Below are 22,584 nucleotides of genomic sequence, written 5' to 3'. Positions count from 1 at the left end.
CCTCCAGAATTGTGAGAAAACAAATTTCTACTGTTTAAATCACCCAGTCTGTAGTACTTTGTTGTGGCAGCCCTAACAAACTAATATACCCTCCTTTCTTCTCCCTTTATGCTTGAATGATTTAATTTACTTCAATGTCTTCACCTACCATCCAATGCTGACTCCTTTCAACCTTTCATCTCTAGGCCAAATCTCACTCCTAAGCTCCAAATCCATGCATCCAGCTAACTGCCTACTTAGCATCTTCACTTGAGGTAGACTCCCAACAGCCCAGCTGAGGCTAGAAGTACTGGACAGAGCCTTTACCTGTTGTCCACTGCAGGAGGGGAAGAATTTAGACATTCAGTTCAGCCATGTTAAAAAAGAAATCAGTACTCTTCAAGAGAATATAATAGAATCAAGAGCCTCTACATTGTATTATTTACAGTGTCCACGTAAAGTCCAAAATTTCTAGACAAAAGAAATAGGATAATGTGATTCCATACTCAAAAGAGAACCAATGGAGACCATCTTTTAAATTACTCAGATTTTGGATTTGGCAGATAAAGATTTAAAAACAGCTATTATAACAACTCATGGAGAGAAAGGAAAATGTGTTAATCATAGAAGAACAAATAGAAAATCTCTGCAGAAATAGAGAGTATGTTTTTATACACTTGAGGGTATATGTATCAGCTTCTTTTAGATTGCAAATATCAGACACCATTGTCAAATTGGTAAACAATGAGACTCAGTGTAGATATCTAATAGTGTTGTAGACATCCAATACACTGTGTTTAGGGCTTTTGATTCATTTCTCTTCAACTGTCTTGGCTCTTCCATTCTCATATTTTGCCTGTCCTCAGGCTGGTTTCCCTCATGTTCAAGATAGTGCCTGTAGTAACTGTAGCTTCTTTTCACATCCAGCAGATAAGAGACACAAGCTTCTCCTTGGTCTCTCTAAAGGCCAAGAAAGAACTTTCCTAGAAGTCTTCAGCAGCCATCTCCTTGTTGCCTTATTGGCTGAAATTTAATCATATGCTCATTCTTGAATCAATCATTGGTTTGCTTATCCTAATCAGCCCACCTCTGGGGTCACATTTCTTCAATCACTAGTGCTGCATGAGGAAGAGATAGATACCTGAACAAAAATGAGTTTCTGTTAGGAAAGATGAAAGGGAGAATGGATTCTGGCAAGACAACCAACAATATCTACCTTTGTTGTATATTATACTCTGAGAAATTGCCGTTGCTTTTTTTTTTTTTTTTTAAAGGCACTTAATATTTTGTGACTGAGATTATGTTTGATCCCACATTGACAGTTGAAAGCTCAGGGATAAATTTGTGGACCATTCATAGGAAATGCACAGAATATTGTGATATGTTTAGATTAGCTTCATTCCTGCTGCCTATTTATACTCCTACTCTTATTTTTCTCTTGCTGTATCTTTCTTGTCCATTTCTAATTCAGTCTACATTTTGTGTATTTTGTTAAGCCATGTTAATTTTAAAAAATAAAGTAGGTTTAAGCAAGTAGAATACAAATATTTTGCTTGCGGTATGTTTCCTTCCCTCTTATTTTGTTGCTTTGTCTGTAAATATCTAGAAGTATGGATTTTTTACAGCTCCTTCCTGCCAGCATAGACAAGACTTGGTCCTACCAGCATGTCCTTAGTTTTCTCATTTTATTTTTACTCCCTTTCAGAATATTATTCTTTCATTAATATTTTCAGAAGATAAATAAATGTTTTGTTGTCTTTGATGACTGAACCCAGGATGAACTAGGTAAGAAAATCTAATAATTTCATAGCCTTTTTGGGGAAAAATCACTCTATGTAGAAATTATTTTTTGAAAGATAAAATTGAATTGATCTCAGTATGAAAGAATTACCTGTTCTTATTTTTGCTGGGAATTGTGCATTACATGATTTTGTTGTTTAAAATATTATGCCTTGTAACCATTTTTGCCAAAAGGTAGAGTTAGATCCTTTCCTTATTCCATATATCCAAATAAATTCCAAGTAGATGAAAGATTTAAATGTAAAACATAAGACCATAACAATGACCCTCGAGGACATTATGTTAAGTATTTAAGTATGCCAGTCACAGAAGGGTACATACTGCATGATTCCATTTATATGAGCTATATGAAATAGTCAAATTTATAGAATCAAAGAGTGGAATGGTGGTTACCAGTGACTAGGGAGAGTGGGGAAATGGGAAGTTTCTAATTAGTGGGCATGAAAAGCAAAATGAGTAAGTTCTAGAGATCTGCTGCACAACATTGTACATGTAGTTAACAATACATACTGTTTTATACACTTACATTTTTAAGAGGATTGATCTCATGATAAATGTTGTCTCCAAAATAAAATAAAATTTTTAAAAGATTTAAATGTAAAACATAAGACCATAAAAGGAAGTATGAGTGAATATATAATCTTAGGGAGGGAAAGAACTTTCTAGGCATGATACCAAGAAAATGCTGATTACAAATAGTAGGTAACATCTATTAAAGGCTTACTATGTGCTGGGTCTTGTGCTGAGGAAGTGTGTTATCTCATTTAATCCTTACATCAGTCCTGTGAAGTAGGCACGATTGTTATCAACCTTTTATGAATAAGAAAAATGAAACAGAAGGAAGTTAATTGCTTTACTTAAGGTCACATCATCAGGAAGTGACTGAATTAAGATTTGAAGCCTGGTAGTCTGACTCAACAACCTGAAAACTTAATGAGACATGATACAAAATAGTATTTACTGTATATACCGGCCATTTCTTTAACATAGGGGTGTTGAGAAAGCCAGATGAGTTCTGTATGTAAGAATGTGTGGTAAACTATAAAGGACTACCCAAGTGGGTGGGGGTTCACTTCACTGCTCACCAAGGTGGAACAAGGAAGAACAGCCAACATCCAGCCCAGGACTAGCCAGCAACCACCTCTCTCCTTTCTTCCTCTGTCTTCTTTCAGTTCCTTTTGTAAACTGTGCTGTTCAGTTGCCTGCATGGAGCCCCTTGAGCTAACCCAGCAGTACAAGATGGCTCCCCATTCCTGCTAAAAAACCTGGCAAAGAGCCCACTTCTTATTTCCTAGGGACAAAATGGCATAAATTTTACACTGAGAGATGAAAGAGAATTGAATCCAGATACAAACAGTAGCTCTCAATCACTTGGCAACTGGCCTTTTTTTTCCTCTTTCACTCTTTCTTCAGTAGGTAGACAAACATGGTTAACCCTCACAGCCTGAATAGAATTGAGTGTACAGACAGATGTTTAGATAATTGCTAATGTAAGCCAACTTTTAGTTCAAAATTTACAAGAAGGAAGTATTTATAAATACAATATTTCTACTGCCAAAGAATTTGTGGAACATCATAGGTGGTGGTATAACACTGGAAGCCATTCATTCCTCTGTCGTCTTCCATCCATCGTTATTCTCCAAGTGTTTGTTTTGACTTACTGCTCCTAAAAATGTGAGGGGAAAAGAAACCCTGTCCATTTCTAAAACCAACGGTAAATGCAAACTCTGTGGTTGACAAGACTTGGCATGGTGAAGAAATGGATCCCTGACAAGAATGGAGATTGGGAATTTCCAAATCTGCTACATTCCAGCGGATGAAGGAATAGTCAGAAGTGATGAGTGGTTTCCCAATGGGAAGAAAACTGTTGAGATATACTGACCACAAAAAGAAAATTTTCAAAATTTCCAGTTATGTTACTTTAGATTGCTTTCTATCTCTGGGAAATCCCTCTTACCAGCACTAAAAGCAGTTTCTAAGGGGAAAAAAAAAAAGAGAGAGAAAAAGAAGATGCCACTTTGGAAGATGTCATGGCTTCATCCTTCAAATACTCACATGGGGAATGTGCAGCAGTTTCCTTGTTAGGAAATTCTGTTCAAAACATCTGTTCTTCTGTACATGCAGACTGGAACTCTCCTGAGAGCCAGGTGATGATAAACCCATCACCTGACAGTAGTTCACTTAGGAGGTATCCCAGGAACAGTTGCTGAACTCAGAAGCCAGCGAATCACATGGGTATTTCCGACTGAGCTCCAAACCCTGAGGCAAAGCACCTAAATATTGGAATTGCAAGCTATTTATTCCTTATACATTTCTCTGCAGATGATTTTATAACATGATGGGATTATTTTATTAATGACTATGCTACATCTCTTGGAAAAAGTAGTCTATTAATATATAGGACATTATTATTATATGGTGTTGGGATTAAGACTCATTACTTAATGAAATTTAGTAAGTTAAGAAAAAGTATGCAATTCACATCATAGGCATAGTGTAATAGTCTTTTGAAAAATCTTTAATTTGAATAATTGCTTGAAAAGGTTGCTAATTTAAGACTAGATTCATTTTACTATTGTAACCTGGAAAATAGAGAGAAGGTATGCCAGTTTTTATAACCTAAGAATTACATGCCATCTCTGAATGATCTCATATTTTAAAATAACTTATTGCAAGTGAAATATTGTAAATTGTTAAAGATCACTAGCCCATTCTAAAGGTAGGTGCTTTCCCTGAGAATGTCTAATTTCCAGGCTTTTGAAGAGGAAGCTATTGGGTTATTTATTTTATTAAAAAATAATATTTATTCTGTTCTCTAACTAAAAAGTAATGCATGTTCATTGAAGAGCATTAGAAACATTAAAAAACAGGGGTGGGGCGAGGATAAGGATCACCTTTAGTTCTTTAGAGATCATTCCTATTAATATTTCACCATTAACATTTGTTACCTAGTTGATTTTTCCTTTTTTATATATATATATTTTTTAAATTAGAAAAGATATATACTCATCATAAAAAATTGAGACAATATAGACAAAATTTGGAAGTCATCTTGTTATGGGCTGCATTTTATCCCTCCTCAAGTCATGTTGAGTCCCAGTACTTCTGAATGTGACTCTTTGGAAACAGGGCCTTTAAAATGTGATTAAGTTAAAATGAGGCTGTTAGGGTGGAGTGTAATCCTATCTGACTGGTGTCCTTATAAGAAGAGGAAATATGGACACATAGAGAGACGCCAGGGATACATACACAGAGAAAAAGCCATGTGAGGACAAGCCAAGGAGAGAAGCCTCAAAAGAAATCTGTGGACATCTGTATCTTCTAGCATACAAAACCGTGAGAAAATAAGTTTCTGTTGATTAAACCACTTAGTCCGGGTATTTTGTTATGGCAGCTCTAGCAGACTAATACATACCTTTTACCCTTTATCCCACTGTTCTCCCCAAGAGTAACCATGACCAACACTATTCTTCCATACTTATTTCCTAAGCTTTTGCACACGGAATCATATAGAGAAAGTTTCTTTGTTTACACGGATGGGATTATACTATAAATATTGCTCTGTAACTTGTTTTTTTTTCATTTAACAAGAATATCATAGATAACTTTCCATACCAGTACATATAGAGAACTACCTACCACATACTTTTTGAAGACTGCATGGCTCCATTGTATGATTGTATCATGAGTTATTTTCACTATTACATTACTGATGAGCATTTAGATTGTTTTCATTTTTTTCTATATTACCATCAATGCTGCAATAAACATCTTTTTACATTTGTGGTTTACATTTGTGGACTTATGAGCTAATATGTAAGAATAATCCCAGAATTAGAATTACTAGGTCAAAGAGCACATGTCTTTAAAATTGCCTTTCATTAAAGCTTAACCAATTTCAAGCCCTGTTGACATATATAAGACTCAATGTTTCCTCATTTAGGCTTTTCTTTTCCTGTTTATACGTATGAGTGTATGGATTTACATAGATAAATAGGCTTTTAAAAATAACATTAAGATTGTACTATAAGAATTGTTTTGAAATCTCCCTTTAGTTTTTTAGTCATGAGCATGTTTAGTCTTCAATTTCAGTCTTTCTGTAGAGTCATTCTTTTGGGGCACCTCTTGCATACATCAACAGGCATTATTACTAGCTCTGAATATTGGAACTTGTGGATTAGAACCAACCTAAACATACATCTGAAGGATTTGTCTCCTGGACGGAGGCAGAAATGAGACTTTTCTTTTCCTGGAAATCAATCAACAAACTCTTTGAAATAGTTTGCTAAGGTGTCCCTCTGAAAGTTAAATTCCAGTTTTCTTTTGGAACCTAGTTAAATGATTTAAATGGCATTCAAACCCAATAGGCTCATTAAGTGTTTGTTAAATTGCATTGGAGTGTGTATTAGTCTGCTCGTCTGCCATAACAAAATACCACAAACTAGGTTGTTTAAAGAACAGAAATTATTTTTTCACAGTTCTGGAGGCTGGAAGTCTGAGATCAGGCATGGTCAATGTCTGGTGAGAACTTTTCCCCAGGTTGTAGATGGCCAGCTTCTTGCTTTGTCCTCACGGTGCCTCTTTTTTGTACATATGTGTGTGAGGGGTGGGGCAGCAAGGAAGGAGCTCTGGGTATTTTTTTTTGTAAGAACACTAATTCTATCGGATCACGGTCCTACGCTTATGACCTCATTTAACCTTATTTCTCTAAATACAGGAAGACCCTTCTCCAAATATAGCCACACTGGCGGTTAAAGCTTCAACATAGGAATTTTAGGGTGACACAAACATTCAGTTCATACAGAATATGTCTGTAGTTAAGCCAGGGTTAGTACTACAGATTTTTTTGAGGGAATTTGACCCTATGGGAGTTCTTCTGAAGACTATGAAGTGAGACCAACTAATGTGGTTAGTTTAATGTCTCCTTTTTTACTATCTCATTTAGAATACTGTTCTACAAAGTTGTAAGAAAAATGATCAGAAAATAAAGTGAATTGGAAGCTTCATTGTTATACTTGTGGAAAATTTAATTCAATTCAACAGATATTTGTTGATCTCTTACTGTATGTAAGATATTATCCAGTACATTGGGAACAGTAGAAAGAGATCAACATAATGGCTGCCTTCAAATGCTCATGCTTTTTTCATGTTCAGCAGTTAACAAACTTAGCATCAAATCATCGGGGAAATAGTTTAAAATATTCATATTTGACACAATCATATTGAAAAACTTTTTAGCAGTATCTACTAAAGCTAACTATATGACTATTCTTTGACCCAGCAATTTCATTTCTATATATGTACCCAACAGAAGTACATATATATGTGTGTGTACCAAAAGACATATGTAAGGTAAGAATGTTCATTGCAGCACTTTTTGTCAGAGCCCCTAATTGGAAAGAACCTAATTGTCCAACAACAGAGCTGCAATGAGAATGAATAAACCACAAATATAGTGACAACATAAATTTCATAAATATGATGTTGAACAAAGAAAGCCTAATGGAAAAGTATATCTAGTTACATTTATATGAAGTTTTTAAAAAGGCAAAACCAATCTATGCTATTCAAAGTCAAGATATTGGCTAATTTTGTGGGAAAGAGGCAAAGTCTAGAAAAAGAACATGAAAGAAATTCTGGTATTCTAGTATTTTCTGTTTCTTGCTATGACCAGTTTCTGGGACATAGAACATAGTCGTTCATTGTGTGAAAATGCTTCAAGTCATACACTTATTATGTTTACATTTTTCTGTATGCTGTCCATCATTAAAAATGTTACAGATTTGTAAGCCCTATCTCAGACCTACCAAATTAGAATATCTACCTAATTTAACTATCTATACAAGGGGCTCAGGAATCTATATTTGAAAAGTAACCCAAGAATCCTGGTGCATTTGGATTCGGGTTTTAGGCAACTGCTGCTTTTGTGAAGACAGCATTTTAGTTCTCCTTCCCAAGACTTTAGCTCTCCTTTATACTGGCAGTAGGAACCATTCAACACACTAGGAGATCATTATGGAGACGTTCAGAGAAAGCCATTGGTAGCCTACCACATTGACTGCCATTATCTAGATGGTACGTGCTCAAAAAGAAATTGACTTTTCCTCAGAACAGTGTAAAGAGATGAATGAGCAAGAGAGGGATTTGGCAGAATTTACTTAGGAGACTAGATTGTCATGTTTTTACACTAAATTGTCATTTTGGAGCAAACAAGAAAAGTGCAGCTGCAAAGTAAATGAGATCAGAGGAATGTACCATATATTTCATAAGGATTTTTCCTAAATGCTAGCAAATTAGTTGTGTTACTTTGGTTTCTTATCATTCATGAAATCGTGTTGAGTAAAGAAAGGAACAGATGTCACTTTTGTGAATATGTTAAAGGAGAGAAAATATGATAATAGTCATGAATCAGAGGAAAAACATTATTTGACAATCATAGTACATTTAGCTTCTTATATCAAGGAAAGAACTTTGGGTATCAAGGAGACACTGAACATTATCAGATTCTAGATTCTATTTGACTCTTTCCCTCTTTCTTCTGCTGGAGTTCGCCAATGAGATGGTCACTAACAAATTATAGAGACAGTCTACAAATTTGAGTGTAAAGTATCATAACTATTGGATAGAGTCCTCCAATTTAAGGTAGAAAGAACCATAGTCAAGTGTTATTCAAACTTTTTTGACTATGATCCTTTATAAGAAATATATTTTATGTTGTGACCTAACACAAACACACCCCACACTGAAACAAAGATTGATCAAAAATACTTATCTTACTACATGTGGGTAACTCTGCTTTTTATTCTCTATTATTCTAATACTGTACATAGTATAGCACTAATACTTTAAATATATTTATGTTCTACTATTCTATTTGATTTCTTAAAATATAATGGTTATGGTTCATTAAATTGATTTCATAACCCACTGATGGCTTGTGAGAAGCAGTTTGAAAAACACTAAACTGCATCTACTCCAATTCCAGGAATTGAGGCACAAAGAAGCTAAGTCACTTACCCAATGACACACAGAAAAGAATCAAAATGGAGAGACCCATTAAACCCACCGCTTTTCCTCACAATGCAACTCAGTTATTTCTGAAACATTAATTTATATAATTGCATGGACTCACCACATTCAGGTAGCTCTCATTTACATTGGACTGAATTCATATTTCTATAATTTGATAGTCTGTAAACTGCCCTCAGAGAGAGCCATTCATTGGGCCACAGTTTTAGTGAAACTGGTGAAAACAAATTTTTTTTCAGATCCTAGTCAAGATGGAATATATATATGGTGGAGCTATTGAGGGCTCCGGATTTGGAGTCACACAGACATGGCTATAAGTCCCAGCTCCAGTCCTCTCTGGGCAAGAACCTTTTCTATGACTCAACTTCCTCAACTTTAAAGGAGGATTAATAATGATAATGATAACACCAACCGTGCAGAGTTATACCGATTGGGTGAAGTCATTCATGTGAACTATATGTGTGTTACACAACGTCTCAAGCATAGTAAGTACTCAGTATATATTGACATTATGATGCTGATGGTCATTAAGGAAGTTTAGTCCCAGGGAAAATGATGCAGTCCTGGAGACAGAATCCTGAAAATCCAGGAGAAACCAATAGGAACTACCTACAATTAAATCCAAAAAGAGGGGACTCTACTTGGTTTCCATCGATTTCCAAGTCCATGGGGCATACAAAAGATACTAACAAATCCATATGTGGAAATTATGTCAATTTACAGTAGAAACGATAATAGCAATCAATTAACAAAAGATAGATTTAAATATGAACTTGCATAAGAGCTCAGTGATAAAAATTCATTATCAATGCTCAACTCAGAATGCACTGGATTTGAAGAGAGATCTGACTTTCTTAAACTGGCAAATTGTAGCAGGTGGCTCGCTTCTGTTGCTGTCACCTTTCAGGGCAAATGATACCAAGACATCAGCTAGCTGGAAGGCTCAGACCTCTTGCTAATGGCTCAACCGCTTCCTTTCTTCCTCCCACTTTATTACACTTCTTCATAAGCACAAAGCTCCAGAAGTGGCTACCTGTGGTGTGTCTGTGTCTAGTTGCCTGTATAGATGGAGAACCTAATAACAAACCTTCTATAACTGTAAGAATTTCAAACTGAAGGTAGAATAGGTATTGCATGAACTAGCTGTATCTTTATCATTTAAAGGAAAATCCAAGCCTTAGAAAAGAGATTCTTGTATAGGCCCAGGGGCTCTGAGCTTTTCTACTCTGACACACTGTGATAAGAAACATGAGTGCATCTGTAGAAAATACTCAGCTTTGGCCATTGAGACAAATTTCATCACAATAAAAGAAGCAGATAATCCAAGTGCTCTCAACCTGAGCAATTTTGGACAAAGACAAAAATAGTCTGGGTAGGAGTTAAAGGAAGTCCGGTATGCACAAATATTGTCTTTAGAAGTCAGTGATCCGAGGTCAGCAGTGTTGCTAGAGTGCCTATCTTCCGACGGTAGATTCTGCAGCAGGAGGGTCCCCTGCCCCCCTGACCCTTCTCATGAAGGATGAACTCTCCCTTCTTGGGTAATGACAGCCCTCCACTGGGTCTTTGCAAATGTTAGCTCAGAGAATCCTCACCACATCCCTCATTTTACAGACAAAGTAGTGAGGTTAAGTGACCCTTTAGGAGCAGAAATAAGGTTAGAAGCCAAACATGACAGAATCCGAACCCCATGATGAAGCCTAGCAGGGGTAAGTGAGCACAGAGGTGTCAGAGTCGGATGCTTGGTAGTCATATCCCAGCCCCACTTCTTACTAGCTCAGGATCTTGGGATATTTTCTTAATCTCAGTTTTTCTATGTGTAGGATGAAGATCATAATAGTAACTACCTTAACGCACTGTTTAATCATGTGAGACAAAGCATGTAAATCCCTTAATACAATATTTGACACATTGAAACTGTGCAAAAACATTACCTATTATGTTCTTCCATCTTTCTGGGGCTTTGAAAACTGAACTGTCCAAACTGCTATCCTCAGTCTCTAAGATCTCTTAAGTAGATCATTGCAGGTATGTTGCTGCTTGCTTTCTGGTTCTGGGCATATAATATGCCAAAATAAAATATTTCAATCTTTTGGAAAAAAGAAAACTGCATGTAAAACATTAATTCTTGTAGACAATATGAATTTCTCTTGTGCTGTTCTCTTTAAAATAGCCTTCTGATCACATACAACCACCACTGCCCCATTGAACTGGGTAACTGACAGGTGAAAATATCAATTTGCACCAAGAAGGCTTTTTACATTTTTAGTATGCTTACCATTGCTTCAGTCCATCATTTATGATCAATCACCTGGTAATGATATTCCCGATGTTGGTGTAACGGAGCATCTTGGCAGTGACAGAGCTGGGGCTCAGGTAAAAATCTCAACATCAGAAGACTCATAAAAAGGGTGCTAATTTCTTACAAAGAAAATTTCAGGTTAAATACTTAAGGTTAGACAGTATATTCTGTATTATTATTATTATTATTATTTTAGTGTACTCAGAAATCCTGGAACAGTGCTAGTATACACTAGGGACCCAAAGAAAAATTTAGAGTAAAATTTGTTGCTGATTTCATTCTCTTGTGGCCTAAAAGCTTGGAGTGCTTAATAGCAGACTATGGTTTCTCCTTGCAAACTATCAAATTCTTCTCTGCTATGACTCATACTAACAGGAAGACTGATGAAATATCTTGTCAGCAGTAACTGAAATGTGTACTTTTCTTTATTACTTAAAAGTGCAATGGATTCACTAATACTGAAATCAGATATGGCCAAGGCTGAATGATGACGGGAAAGTGAAACATTTCTTAGAGGACTATTGTGACACTAGCTTCTTCCCTTTTTATTTATCAAAGAACGATTGTAAGTGTAGTAACAATTATACAGTGGGCTGGTTTTCTGAAAAATGTGTCTGACTGCTTTGTAGACACTTTCAGGTGAGTTACAATTACTCGACACTAGCAATAAATGATCTACAACAGGCTTTCACATTTTTAATGTAGAACAAATATAAAATATCTGGAAAATTCACTAATTAGGTAAAATTACCCTCTCTCTCTCAACCACAGTATCCCTATGAGTTTTGGGAGGTTTGCTTTGTTTACTATTGTGTAATAGACAAGAACTTTTATTACCCTCTGAGAATTTGAAACTGTATTGAGATTGGAGTGTGCAAGGGGAAAAATGACATCACCACATTTTTATTTCTCTTGAGAAGCCAGTGAGTAATTTGGGTGTGTCAGTTTTACTGGAGTTTTGATCTAAGAGCATTTTCTTCTTTGAGATTCTTATTCCAAATATGATAAGTTATTGCTTAGATAATTTTTCTGTAATAAACTATAAAATCAGAGATATGAAATAAAAACTGTCATATCAATGTCTTTGATTTTGATCCAGCAGCTAAACTGGGGATTAAGATATACGATTTTGTATTGCTTTGCCTACTCTTCTGTCTTCCTGCCTTCTTTCCTCTCCCCACTCCTATGATTTTAGGCTAAAGGAGAAGAAAGTGAGAGAAAAAACCGACCTAGGCATTGTACAAACCACATCTTATTTAATCCATACAGCTCTCCATGAGAGCTGCTATTATTGTCCTATTTTCCTGATAGGAACACTGAGACACAGAGATTATAAGTGTGGAGCCTGATTTCAACCCAGTTCTATTTAATACCCAAATGTTCACTCTTTTCAAACATAGAATGCACTCAGTAAATATTTGTTCACTTCTGATTCCTCATTCCCACACCACAGAGGACATGGCTGAGTTAGACACAAAACCCAGGGCCTCCTCAGACACTTTGGCACCAGGCTTAACAAAAGGGAAAAGAAAAACTTCTGATTTTAGGAGAGAAGAAAGGAAGCGGGGAAGGAAAACAGAAAAGAAGAAAAGCGAAATAGAGATGAGGCCAAGAAAAGAAAAAGGGATATTTGGGAGAATATGTAGAGATTGGGAAAGGAAGAATTAAATTCAAGTCCTGTAAAAAATCAGGAATGCCCGCTACACTTGGGTTATTTTGTTTCCTAGTTTTTTCACTGGATTTCCCCCCAATACTGAATATTTTGTTCGAGAATTTTTACCATTTTGAAATTTAAAGAATTCAGACAAGATGAGTTAGCCATGGAAAGGAGTGAAAAAAAGAGGCTCAAATTACTTACGTTCACCAACATTTTCTGACTCCTTCTTCTTCCCCTCCCTCTTTAATTTGTTCTCCATCTCTTACCCATACCCTCTAACTGTATTCAAGTCAGTACTTATTGTGTACCTACTCTGCCCAAGATATTGTGGGGATGCAATATAAAGAGAGGCAATAAGATACGCACACAAATAATTTGATACAAAAAGTAATAGTATAGTTGAATAGAGATAGAATGTACTGTGAGTATTGTTAGGGATCCCTTTCTATCAAAGAGGATAAGGATCTAATAAGCTAATTCGCAATGAGGTTCTGGTGACAAAGAGTGGCAGGTGGGGGAAAAAGATATTGATAGGGGCACTGAAGTAAGTAGAAGTTTTTATGCCTCCATTTCAAATCTTAGTTCTCATAAAACATATTTCTGTATTATCTGGTGGCCAACCCTGAGTCCTAAGAATTGACTTTATTTTATATTCTTATTGGTTATTGCTAGGGTAGGAAAATTAATAATTTTTGTGTTGTCTATCTTGTCTTATTCCAGCACCTAGGACTTCCACTACTATGTTGAATAGGACTGGTGAGAGGACATTATTGCCTTGTCCTAATCTTTGGGGAAAAACATCTGGTTTCTCACCATTAAGTATGATGTTAGATGTAGATTTTTGTAAATGTTGTTTATCAAGTTGAGGAAGTTTCCCTATTCCTATTTTGCTGAGAGTTGTTGTTGTTTTAATTATAAATCTATTGGATTTTGTCTAATGCTTTTTCTGCCTCTATTGATATGGTTATGTGATTTTTTTCCCCCCCTTTGGCTTGTTGGTGTACTGGCTTATACTGAATTGTGTGGATTTTTAAAAATATGTTTTTACTTAGGTAAAATTTCCAAATGGTGAAATACACAAATGTTAAGTTTGCAATTAAATGAATTTTATAAACGGATAGTCATGAAATTAACACTCCAACCAAAATATAGAACATTTTCTTTATCTCAGAATCATTCCCTTGTGTTCTGATTAATCTCTCCTGGCAACCAGTATTCTTAATTCTATCACTTGAACTTCATAGGGATAATAGTGTTTGGTGTCTGAATTTTATTGTTCAATATAATGTTTTTTAGATTCAGTCACTAGTCTCTACTAGTCTTTAGGTGACTTTTGGGTAGATATATATTTAATTTTTATTTCTCTTGAGTAAATTGCTAGGAGTGGAATTGGGTAGGTATATATTTAACTTTTTAAGAAATTATTTTATTTTTTCATTTTAATTCCTGTATTGGCTTTTTAGCTCTATCTCTTTATATCACTCTTTAAATGTTTGCTCTAGGCATTACAATATATGTCATTAATTTATCACAGTCTGCTTAGAAGTATCAATTCACATAAAAAGAATCTTACAGAGTTCATTTATTCATCATTAAGCTGTAGTTATTTATTTTACATCTACTTATGTAATAATTTTTACAATGTAATTTCATTATTTTTGCTTTAAATTATCAGTTATCTTTCACAAAAATTGAGAGGAAAAAAATTACCTTTTTTTTGCACTTGCCTATTTACCATTTCAGGCACTCTTTATTCCTTCCTGTTGATTCACACTACATCTGATATTATTTTCTTCCAATCTGAAGAACTTCTGTTAGCATCTTATATAGTTCCGGTCTTCTGGCAATGGGTTCTTTAAGGTTTTCTTTATCTGAGAATGTTTTTAGTTCTTTCTCGGTTTTAAAGCCTATTTCACTGGATATCAAATTTTGAAGTGAGAGATATTTTTTTGTTTTGTTTTCCCCAACACTTAGAAAATGTTACGACATTATTTTCTGGCCTCCCCTCTTTTTACTGTTCTTTACTGTTCTTACTTCTGTAAGTTTATATTTTTCACGAAATTTGTAAAATTACTGACCATTATTACTTCAAATATTTCTCTGTCCCACTCTCTTACTAATCCCCGTGGGAATTTAATTTCACTAATATTATTCTTTTGGATATTGTCCCACATATAACTGAGCCTCTATTATTTTTTTCTGCTTTTTTTGGTGTGTCTTTCTTCACACCGAATAATTTCTATTGATTCATCTGTACATATATTAACCCTTTCTTCTGGAGTCTATTAAGTACACCTAGTAAAATTTTCATTTTAGATATATACTTTTCTGTTCTGAAATTTCTGCTTGATTGTTTTTTATAGTTTATAGTTTTCTGCTGAAAATTTCCATCTTTCACTCATTATATTCACTTTTCCCTTTGCATCCTTAAATATATTTACGACAGCTGCTTTAAAATCATCATCTATAATTCAACAACTGGGTCATTTAATTTCATTTTCTATTAATTTTTTAAAATTATTATTATAGATCACATTTCCTGCTTAGTTGCTTGCTTAGTAACTTCTTTAAAACTCTGTGCTGGACTTGTGGATTATATGTTGTAAGAGAAACTGCATTATTTTATCATCCTTTAAAGGATGATAAAAAAATAAAGGATGTTGAATTTTGTTGTAGTGGGCAGTTAAATTACTCATAGAACTTTTAGTCCTGTCAGGATTGGTTTTACTCTCAGTTACAGTAGGTCTGTTTCCATTTTGAAATAAGCCTTCGGGCATGACTCTTACTCTAGGATGTCCTCCTTATGTCTAAGGTAGCTAAACAATTTCATTACCAAGTGAAGTCTCTTAACACTGGATGGGCCAGAAACCAAATATCTCCAAGTACTTCAATTCACACAGTCTCACAGCAGGTTATTCTAAACTTTGTAGAGTCACTCCTTGCATATGTGCTTCCAAGTTGTTTGCCAAGGACTCATGATAAATTCCCATTTAAACTTCTGTCTTCTCTCATGCCCCAGCCATCTTTCTTCTCCAGTATTCTGTCCTACATATTTCAACTTCTCAGAGGTCTGAAAACGAACCTCTGCTATCAGTTCGTTGACACCACTGCCATGCTTGGGTTCCCCACTTCCTCATCTCAAAACAGAAAGCCAGTGAACTTGATCATTGAGTTCATTGTGTATATTTTCTTTGTCTCAAACATCACAGTGTTGTGCTGTATGTTGTTTGATGTCTGAAAACAGTTACTTCCTCTTTTTTCTAGTTTTATTGTTGTTTTTGGCAAAAAGGCAAATCTGGTACCATTTACTCTATCATGGCTTTTTAAAAGTTGTTGTTTTCCATAATTTCTGTTGTTTATGCATGATTGTTAGGAAGTTATCTGTTCAGATTTAAAATTTTTTCCAATTTGAGGGTTTATGTGTGTGAGTGCATGTTATATGTGATAAATTCTTGCAAACACTACATAGGTGTTTGAAAAGTATTTGTATTCTCTGTGCATCAAATAAAAGATCCAAATTTGTCTACTCGAACTTCTAAATTCTAAATCTAAATGAAGAAATTGTATATTTTACATTCTTATTTATTATTTTCTTGTAACAGTTTTATTGAGATACAATTCACAAACCATATAATTCATCCGTTTAAAGTGTATAATTCAATGGGATTTTAGTATATTCACCGAGTTGTGCAACCATCACCACAGTTTTAAAACATTTTCATCATTTCCCAAATAAATCTCTTACCTCTTAGCCATCGTTCCTCAATCTTCTCATTATCCCAGCTCTAGGAAACCAGCAATCTGCTTTCCATCTTGATAGATTTGCCCTATTTTGGACTTTTCATATAAATGGAACTATATGTGATTTTTTATGACTGGCTTCTTCAATTAGCATAATGGTTTCAAGATTAATCCATGTTGTAGTTTGAATCAGTGCTTCATTCCTTTTTATGGTTGAATAATTCCATTGTGTCGATACTACATTTTGTTTAATCATTCATCAGTTAATGCACATTTGGGTTGTTTCCAACTTTCGACTATTATGAATAATGCCGTCATGAGCTTCATGCACAAGTCTTTGTGTGGACATGTTTCCATTTCTCTTGGGTATATTCTGACAGTGGACTTGATGGGTCATATGATAATGCTATGTTTAACATTTTAAGAAATTGCCAGACTTTTCCCACAGTGGCTGCACCATTTTACATTCTCAATGTGGTGTATATGATTTTCAGTTTTTCCACATCTTTGCCAACACTTGTCATCTGTGGTTTTGATTATAGCCATCTTAGTGTGTGTGAAATAGTCTTATTTATTTTTGACTGTTTGAGTTGTTAATTTGTAAAGTAGTCCTCTTAAGTTCTCCTATCATGTCCCAATAAATTATAGCTCTTTCCCAAAGAGCTATACTCCATGCATTATACTAAGTATTGTGTGTAGAGTAGTAAACATGGTCCTTTTCTACACAGTGCTGACAATTAACAAGTCAACAAAATTTATGATTTAATAGTAAAAAGGAAACATACATTAAAATGGTGGAAGATAAACCGTGTGAGTTCTCAAAGGAGTAGCAGGATCCTTATTATTTGGGAACTCTTAGAAATGCAAATTCTCAGGCCCTAGCTCAGATTTATTAAGTCAGAATCTATGGGGGTGGGACCCAGAAATCCATACTTTACAAACCCTTCAAATGATTCTGATGTTTATTAAATTTGAGAACTACTGTTTTAAAACATTCTAATGCCCGAGCCCTTCCCTCCAAAGATTCTGATTTAATTGGTCTAGAGTGATGCTGGAGAAAATATTTTTTGAAAAGAATCCCATGATTCTAATATGCAGTTAGAGTTGAGAAATAGTGGGCCAGATAAGGCAAGGTTTTGAGAACCATTGTCAGGAGTTTGGATTTTATTCTAAATGCAATAGAAGTCTTTAAAAAGGTTTAAGCAGATAAATTCCGTGATCTGATTTGTGTTTTAAAAAGATGTCTTAAACAAAACAAAACAACAAAACAACAACAACAACAAAACAATGTCTCCAGCCAAAGGATGGAAACAATCTAAATATCATCAGCTGATGAATGTTTAAACGAAAGTGGTATACAATTATACAAATGAATGAGAAAATTTTCTGTACATTATATAGAGTTATCTCTAGGATACATTTTAAATGAAAAAAAGTAAAATGCAGAGCACTGTTTGTAGTGGTCTATCTTTGTGTAAGAGAGGCATACATATGTTTATATTTTCAAAGCAGTGGAAGTAAGTATAAATCAAAATCTAATAAAATTGTTTCTGTGGGAAAACAAGATGGGAGGGCAAGGCAGGGATAAGTAAGACTTTTGTCAAGTTACTTTGTTATATCGTTTTGACTTTGGAACCATGTAAATATTTTATATATAAAAATTGAATTAAAAAAATAAAATAAATCTAAAAAATTGAAAACAAATGGAAACAAATGGCCACAACTTCATATCCAGTTGATGCTAAACCACATAAAGATAATCATTACTAGAAGTGACTTTAATGTGCAATATTTTGAGTTTACATCCCTATCTGGGTATATCCTAAGAACAAAAACCTACGAAGAAATATTAAATTGCATTCAGTAGTCTTATTGTTTTAAGTAAGACTAGTATTGCTATTTTTAAACTATTACAGGTCTATCATAGGGTAAAGAAAATAAGTAATTATGTTATTGTTAAAAAACCAAGATTTTCAGTTTAAGAGAAATGAGACACATATAAAACCAGAGAAGTTAAGTAAACACCCTGTATTCTTAACTTTGAAATGGAAATACCAATATAATTTGATTTTTTTCTCTCCTAACTCTGAAAGACCTAAACACAATAACAGTGCCATAGCAATTGAACCCCTAGTATTTAAATTGTGGATTTTCAACTAAAAGGAACTTAGGTTCCTTGGGAAAATGGCTGATTGCAGATTTGGAGCAAGAAATGTATTAAGATAAACTTGGAAAACCTCACTGTGCCAGAGAACAAGCAAGCTATACAAGACTAATGGAAAAAGTCTAGACGTCATTAAAAGAACAATTGTTGGTTATATCATGATAACCAACAATGGTGAAAGTTCTTTACGGAAGAAGCTCACCTAATAAATGGAGAAGGAATGATAGAAATAGAAAATAACTGGTTTGCAACCATAGTGGGCCTAAGCAACATGTTTGTCAATGAATGTTAAAGCTGTAAAGCAAAGAGTTAATGGAGGAATTTTGTAATAGAAGCATCAGGCTGATGCCACTTAATAAACCTGCTGATCACTTTGGCACCCATAAAAGAAGTGACCAGACATTACAGGTCTCATGATATGATATAATAGGAAATATACGCATTACCTGAAATATTCTTATTTATGATAGCAATTCTTAATCTAATCAAGCCCCTTTATCAGTTTACCTCCTTCCAACACATACACACATGTTAACTTAGACTAAGAGGGAACAGTCAGCCAGATCTAAAATGTTAGTCAAATCTACAGAAGAAATCTATAAGACAAATAACTTTGTTTCTTCAAAAATCTATGACATGAAGTGTAATATATTCGTACAATAGAATATTATTCATCAGTAAAAAGTAATTACTGCTACAACATTGATGAGCCTTGAAAACATTATGCTAAAGTGAAAGAAGCCAGTCACAATAGACTAAATATTGTATGATTCCATTTATATGATATGTTCAGAATAGGCAAATTTATGGAGACAGAAAATTATTTGTGGTTGCTTACAGCTGGGGTAGGTGACAGGATTGGGAGATCATGATTAAGGGGTACAAAATCTGGCCCTTTATCACAGAAAGTTTGAGAAGCCTGATCTAGATAATGGGAACGTTCTCAATTTGGTAAATAAGTTCACTTACCCTATTTGTATGTACCATGGCCATATTTTTCTCATCTATTATGTAGGCTGAGGATTTCTAATCCTTTTTCCATGAATTAAAGCCTTAAAGTAAAAATTGTTATGGCCTAAAAGTTACTGGAGTTTGGTGCCTTCAACAGCATTATGTGATGAATTGCCTCAGAGGTACAATTTTCCTTCTGAAAAGCTATTAATGCACCTTCTTGAAGATTTCTGAGTTGGACTCTTCAGACCTGACTTGTCATTGTCTTACCATCACTTTTAGTTTTTGCTATCAGCCTTGGAGCTCCAACTCTTGAGCTCATCCATTTCTGCAATCACTTTTTCCATTTTGTTTTCCTATTTCTCTTCCAAGGTTACCTGGAATTGGCCCAGATTTTTCAGTTTGTTTCAATCTCGATCCATGGAATCTTCAACTAATACCTTTTCCCTTTGGGTACAATGCTTCATTGTCTTTTTCTAAACCACAACATAGCTCCTTGTTCTCTCATCTTGTTCCGTGCAGCTACAAAATAATATTTGTTAATATTTATTGCAAAATTCCTATGTGCAAAGTTTTATGCTTCTTACTTGACACATATTATCTCATTCAGAGGTAGGTTTCTTATCTTCATAGGGTCACACAGCATCATACAGTTTGTAAATGGTAGAGTCAGGATTTGAACATAGATAGGTGAACTCAAATCCAGAGAGCCTTAAAGCCCACTATTAAGTCCTTTCCATTCAGGTTTGGAAAAGACATCCTGTTTTTATGAAAAAGTAAGGTTATACTCTCTGTGCTATTAATACCTTTACAAAAACATCTAATAATTGTTCTTTTCCTTGGAAAGGTGGGAATAGTATAGGTCTCTTTGGCCTCAGAAGCAAAAGGGCTACAAACTTTCAGCTGAATTTTTTAAGAAATGAAGAAGCAGATTTTTTTTTTTTTGAGGTTATAAGTGATACCTTTGAGGCCCCATCTTAAACCTACTCTGCCTCAGCTTTGAGAGTACTTTCTGTAGATTATCCCCATCACTTGGAAGACTTATATGTAACTAATACATAAAATGTTAAATAATCAGCCTTTGTATTGATCCCTAGGATATAGCCAGTATTAAAACTTCCTCATTTTCTATAGTAAAAGAACCATTTAGCTTACTTATTTTATGTTTTCTATCAGTTCTTTGTCCTTGATATAACTTGCTTGGGAATCCTAAGTGCTATTTTTTAAAAAAATAGCTTTTGATAGAGAATCTTATTAAAGGTTTATGAAAACATAAATAAATGTTTATTTGTTATTTTTAATTTATTTGATAAGATGACTTTTTTGTATTGCTTTGGCAGAAGATTAATGACATCAGATTTCTATTGCTGTTTAACATTTATTCCTGTGAATTGCCAGAGGCTTTAAAATTTTAAAATTCTTTCATCTGGGGGAAGGAGATGTTGAATTTTCGATATTTCTTCAGATATTACCACCCCCTTCCAACATGACACACAATGCTTTACATGTCTATTAAATAGCAAAAATGTAGAAATCCAAAGAAGTAAAACAGCAAGGGAAAGAATGAAAGCTATTCTTAGTTAATTTTCCACTAAGTTATCATGGACTGTATCTGTCCCTTGGCCTTATCTAACACCATACGGCTTCCCTGTTGCAAAGGGAAGAGTCAAGGTAATTTTGGATTCAGTTAGCCAAAGAAATTATTTTGAGCCTAATGTATATATACATTATCCAGACTTCTGAACTCCTTTCTTATACCAATTTGGTAAGTCAAAGAGAAAATCATCTAGGATCTAAGTGTATAGGGAAAAATAAACGCTGAAAGACCAGTGAAGTATTGGGAGATACTTCAATCTGGGAAGCACAATAAGTTCCAAATGAAGTTGGCCTTGAGAGATTAAACTAGGAGAAATAAAATGATCTTCAGATAAGTCATCCTAAAAAACTAGCCATTTAAAATTTTTTACCTAAAATTCTTTTCTCAAAGGAAAATACAAAAGAGAGGTATACCTAACTTAGATTCACAGAAATTGGCATGGAATATGTCAACTTGAAAGGTGTGTAAGAATGAGAGGAAATAGGAAAACAATAAACTCTTGGATATCTAGAACCAAAGTGAGTTGGTATGGGGGTGAAGTCATAGAAAGAATTACAGTTTAATGAAGTATCATTGTTATAAATTGCTCTCAAAGAGCTTGTCCACAAAATTCCAGGCTAGAGGAAGCTTTAACAGGAAATTTGAACACAGTACTATTCTCTACAATTAATGCAATCATTTCATTCTCTGAATAAGTGTAGCAATGTTTGTTTTTAAGTGAAATCAAAATACATAGCACAGTGCCTGGCATAGAATCAACACCTAAATTCCTTCCCCTTCTCAGTGGCGAATAGATAATCAGGTCACTTTTAATTTTATTAAAAGCTATTAAACTTATGAAGTGTAGTGGAGGGGGTCTCTCCAGATTGTGTACTATCCCTCTTTTCTCTGAGGATACAGGTGATGACCAGCGTACCAAGAGAGAGTCTCTGGTAGAGTCTAAATATCAGACCAAGAGGTTCTAGTTGGTCCTTCTTGGATTTTGCAGGTATGTGTGTGTGCATATATGTGTGTGTGTGCGCACACGCATTCTTTGGACCTAATAGTTCTCCATACCATCTCTTTCCTTTTCAGCAAACCAGTTCAATATCTATATTGCACCTACTTTATACCAGGTTCTGTGCCTAGCACTTGGATTAGAAAGATAAATAAGACATGATCCAGGCCCTCTAGGAGTTTAGAGTCTAGGAGGGGCAATTAGACATAGAAAGACATTACCCTGGTTTTACAATGTTATGAGTGTAATAATCAAGATGCAAACGTGGCCACAGGAATTTAGAGGTACCAACAAATTCAAATTGGAGGCCAAAGATGGCTTCCTTGTGGAAGTGATACCTGAGGTCTCAATTTTCTAATCCATAAAATGA

General features: G+C 34.7%; 2 long non-coding RNA genes across 2 annotated transcripts in view; one reads left to right on the top strand and one right to left on the bottom strand.

Moving 5' to 3' along the window:
* LOC120619248 (uncharacterized) overlaps window positions 1–16,665 on the bottom strand; it is a 28,600-nt gene extending 11,935 nt beyond the window's left edge. Inside the window, exons 1-3 of the long non-coding RNA XR_005657452.1 lie at window positions 16,510–16,665; window positions 3,835–4,052; window positions 149–316 (exon numbers count right to left, since the gene is read on the bottom strand). This is a non-coding gene — a long non-coding RNA (uncharacterized LOC120619248). The remainder of the gene's footprint in view (window positions 1–148; window positions 317–3,834; window positions 4,053–16,509) is intronic.
* Window positions 1–22,584, top strand: part of LOC120619211 (uncharacterized) — an 88,812-nt gene that overhangs the window by 20,763 nt on the left and 45,465 nt on the right. The gene's annotated exons all lie outside the window — the stretch shown is intronic.

This window comes from Pteropus medius, unplaced genomic scaffold, assembly GCF_902729225.1.
Source record: "Pteropus medius unplaced genomic scaffold, Ma_sr-lr_union100, whole genome shotgun sequence".
Lineage (NCBI taxonomy): Eukaryota > Metazoa > Chordata > Mammalia > Chiroptera > Pteropodidae > Pteropus > Pteropus medius.
The sequence above is the reverse complement of the archived record's forward strand: the minus strand, read 5'-3'. Positions and strand labels throughout refer to the sequence as shown.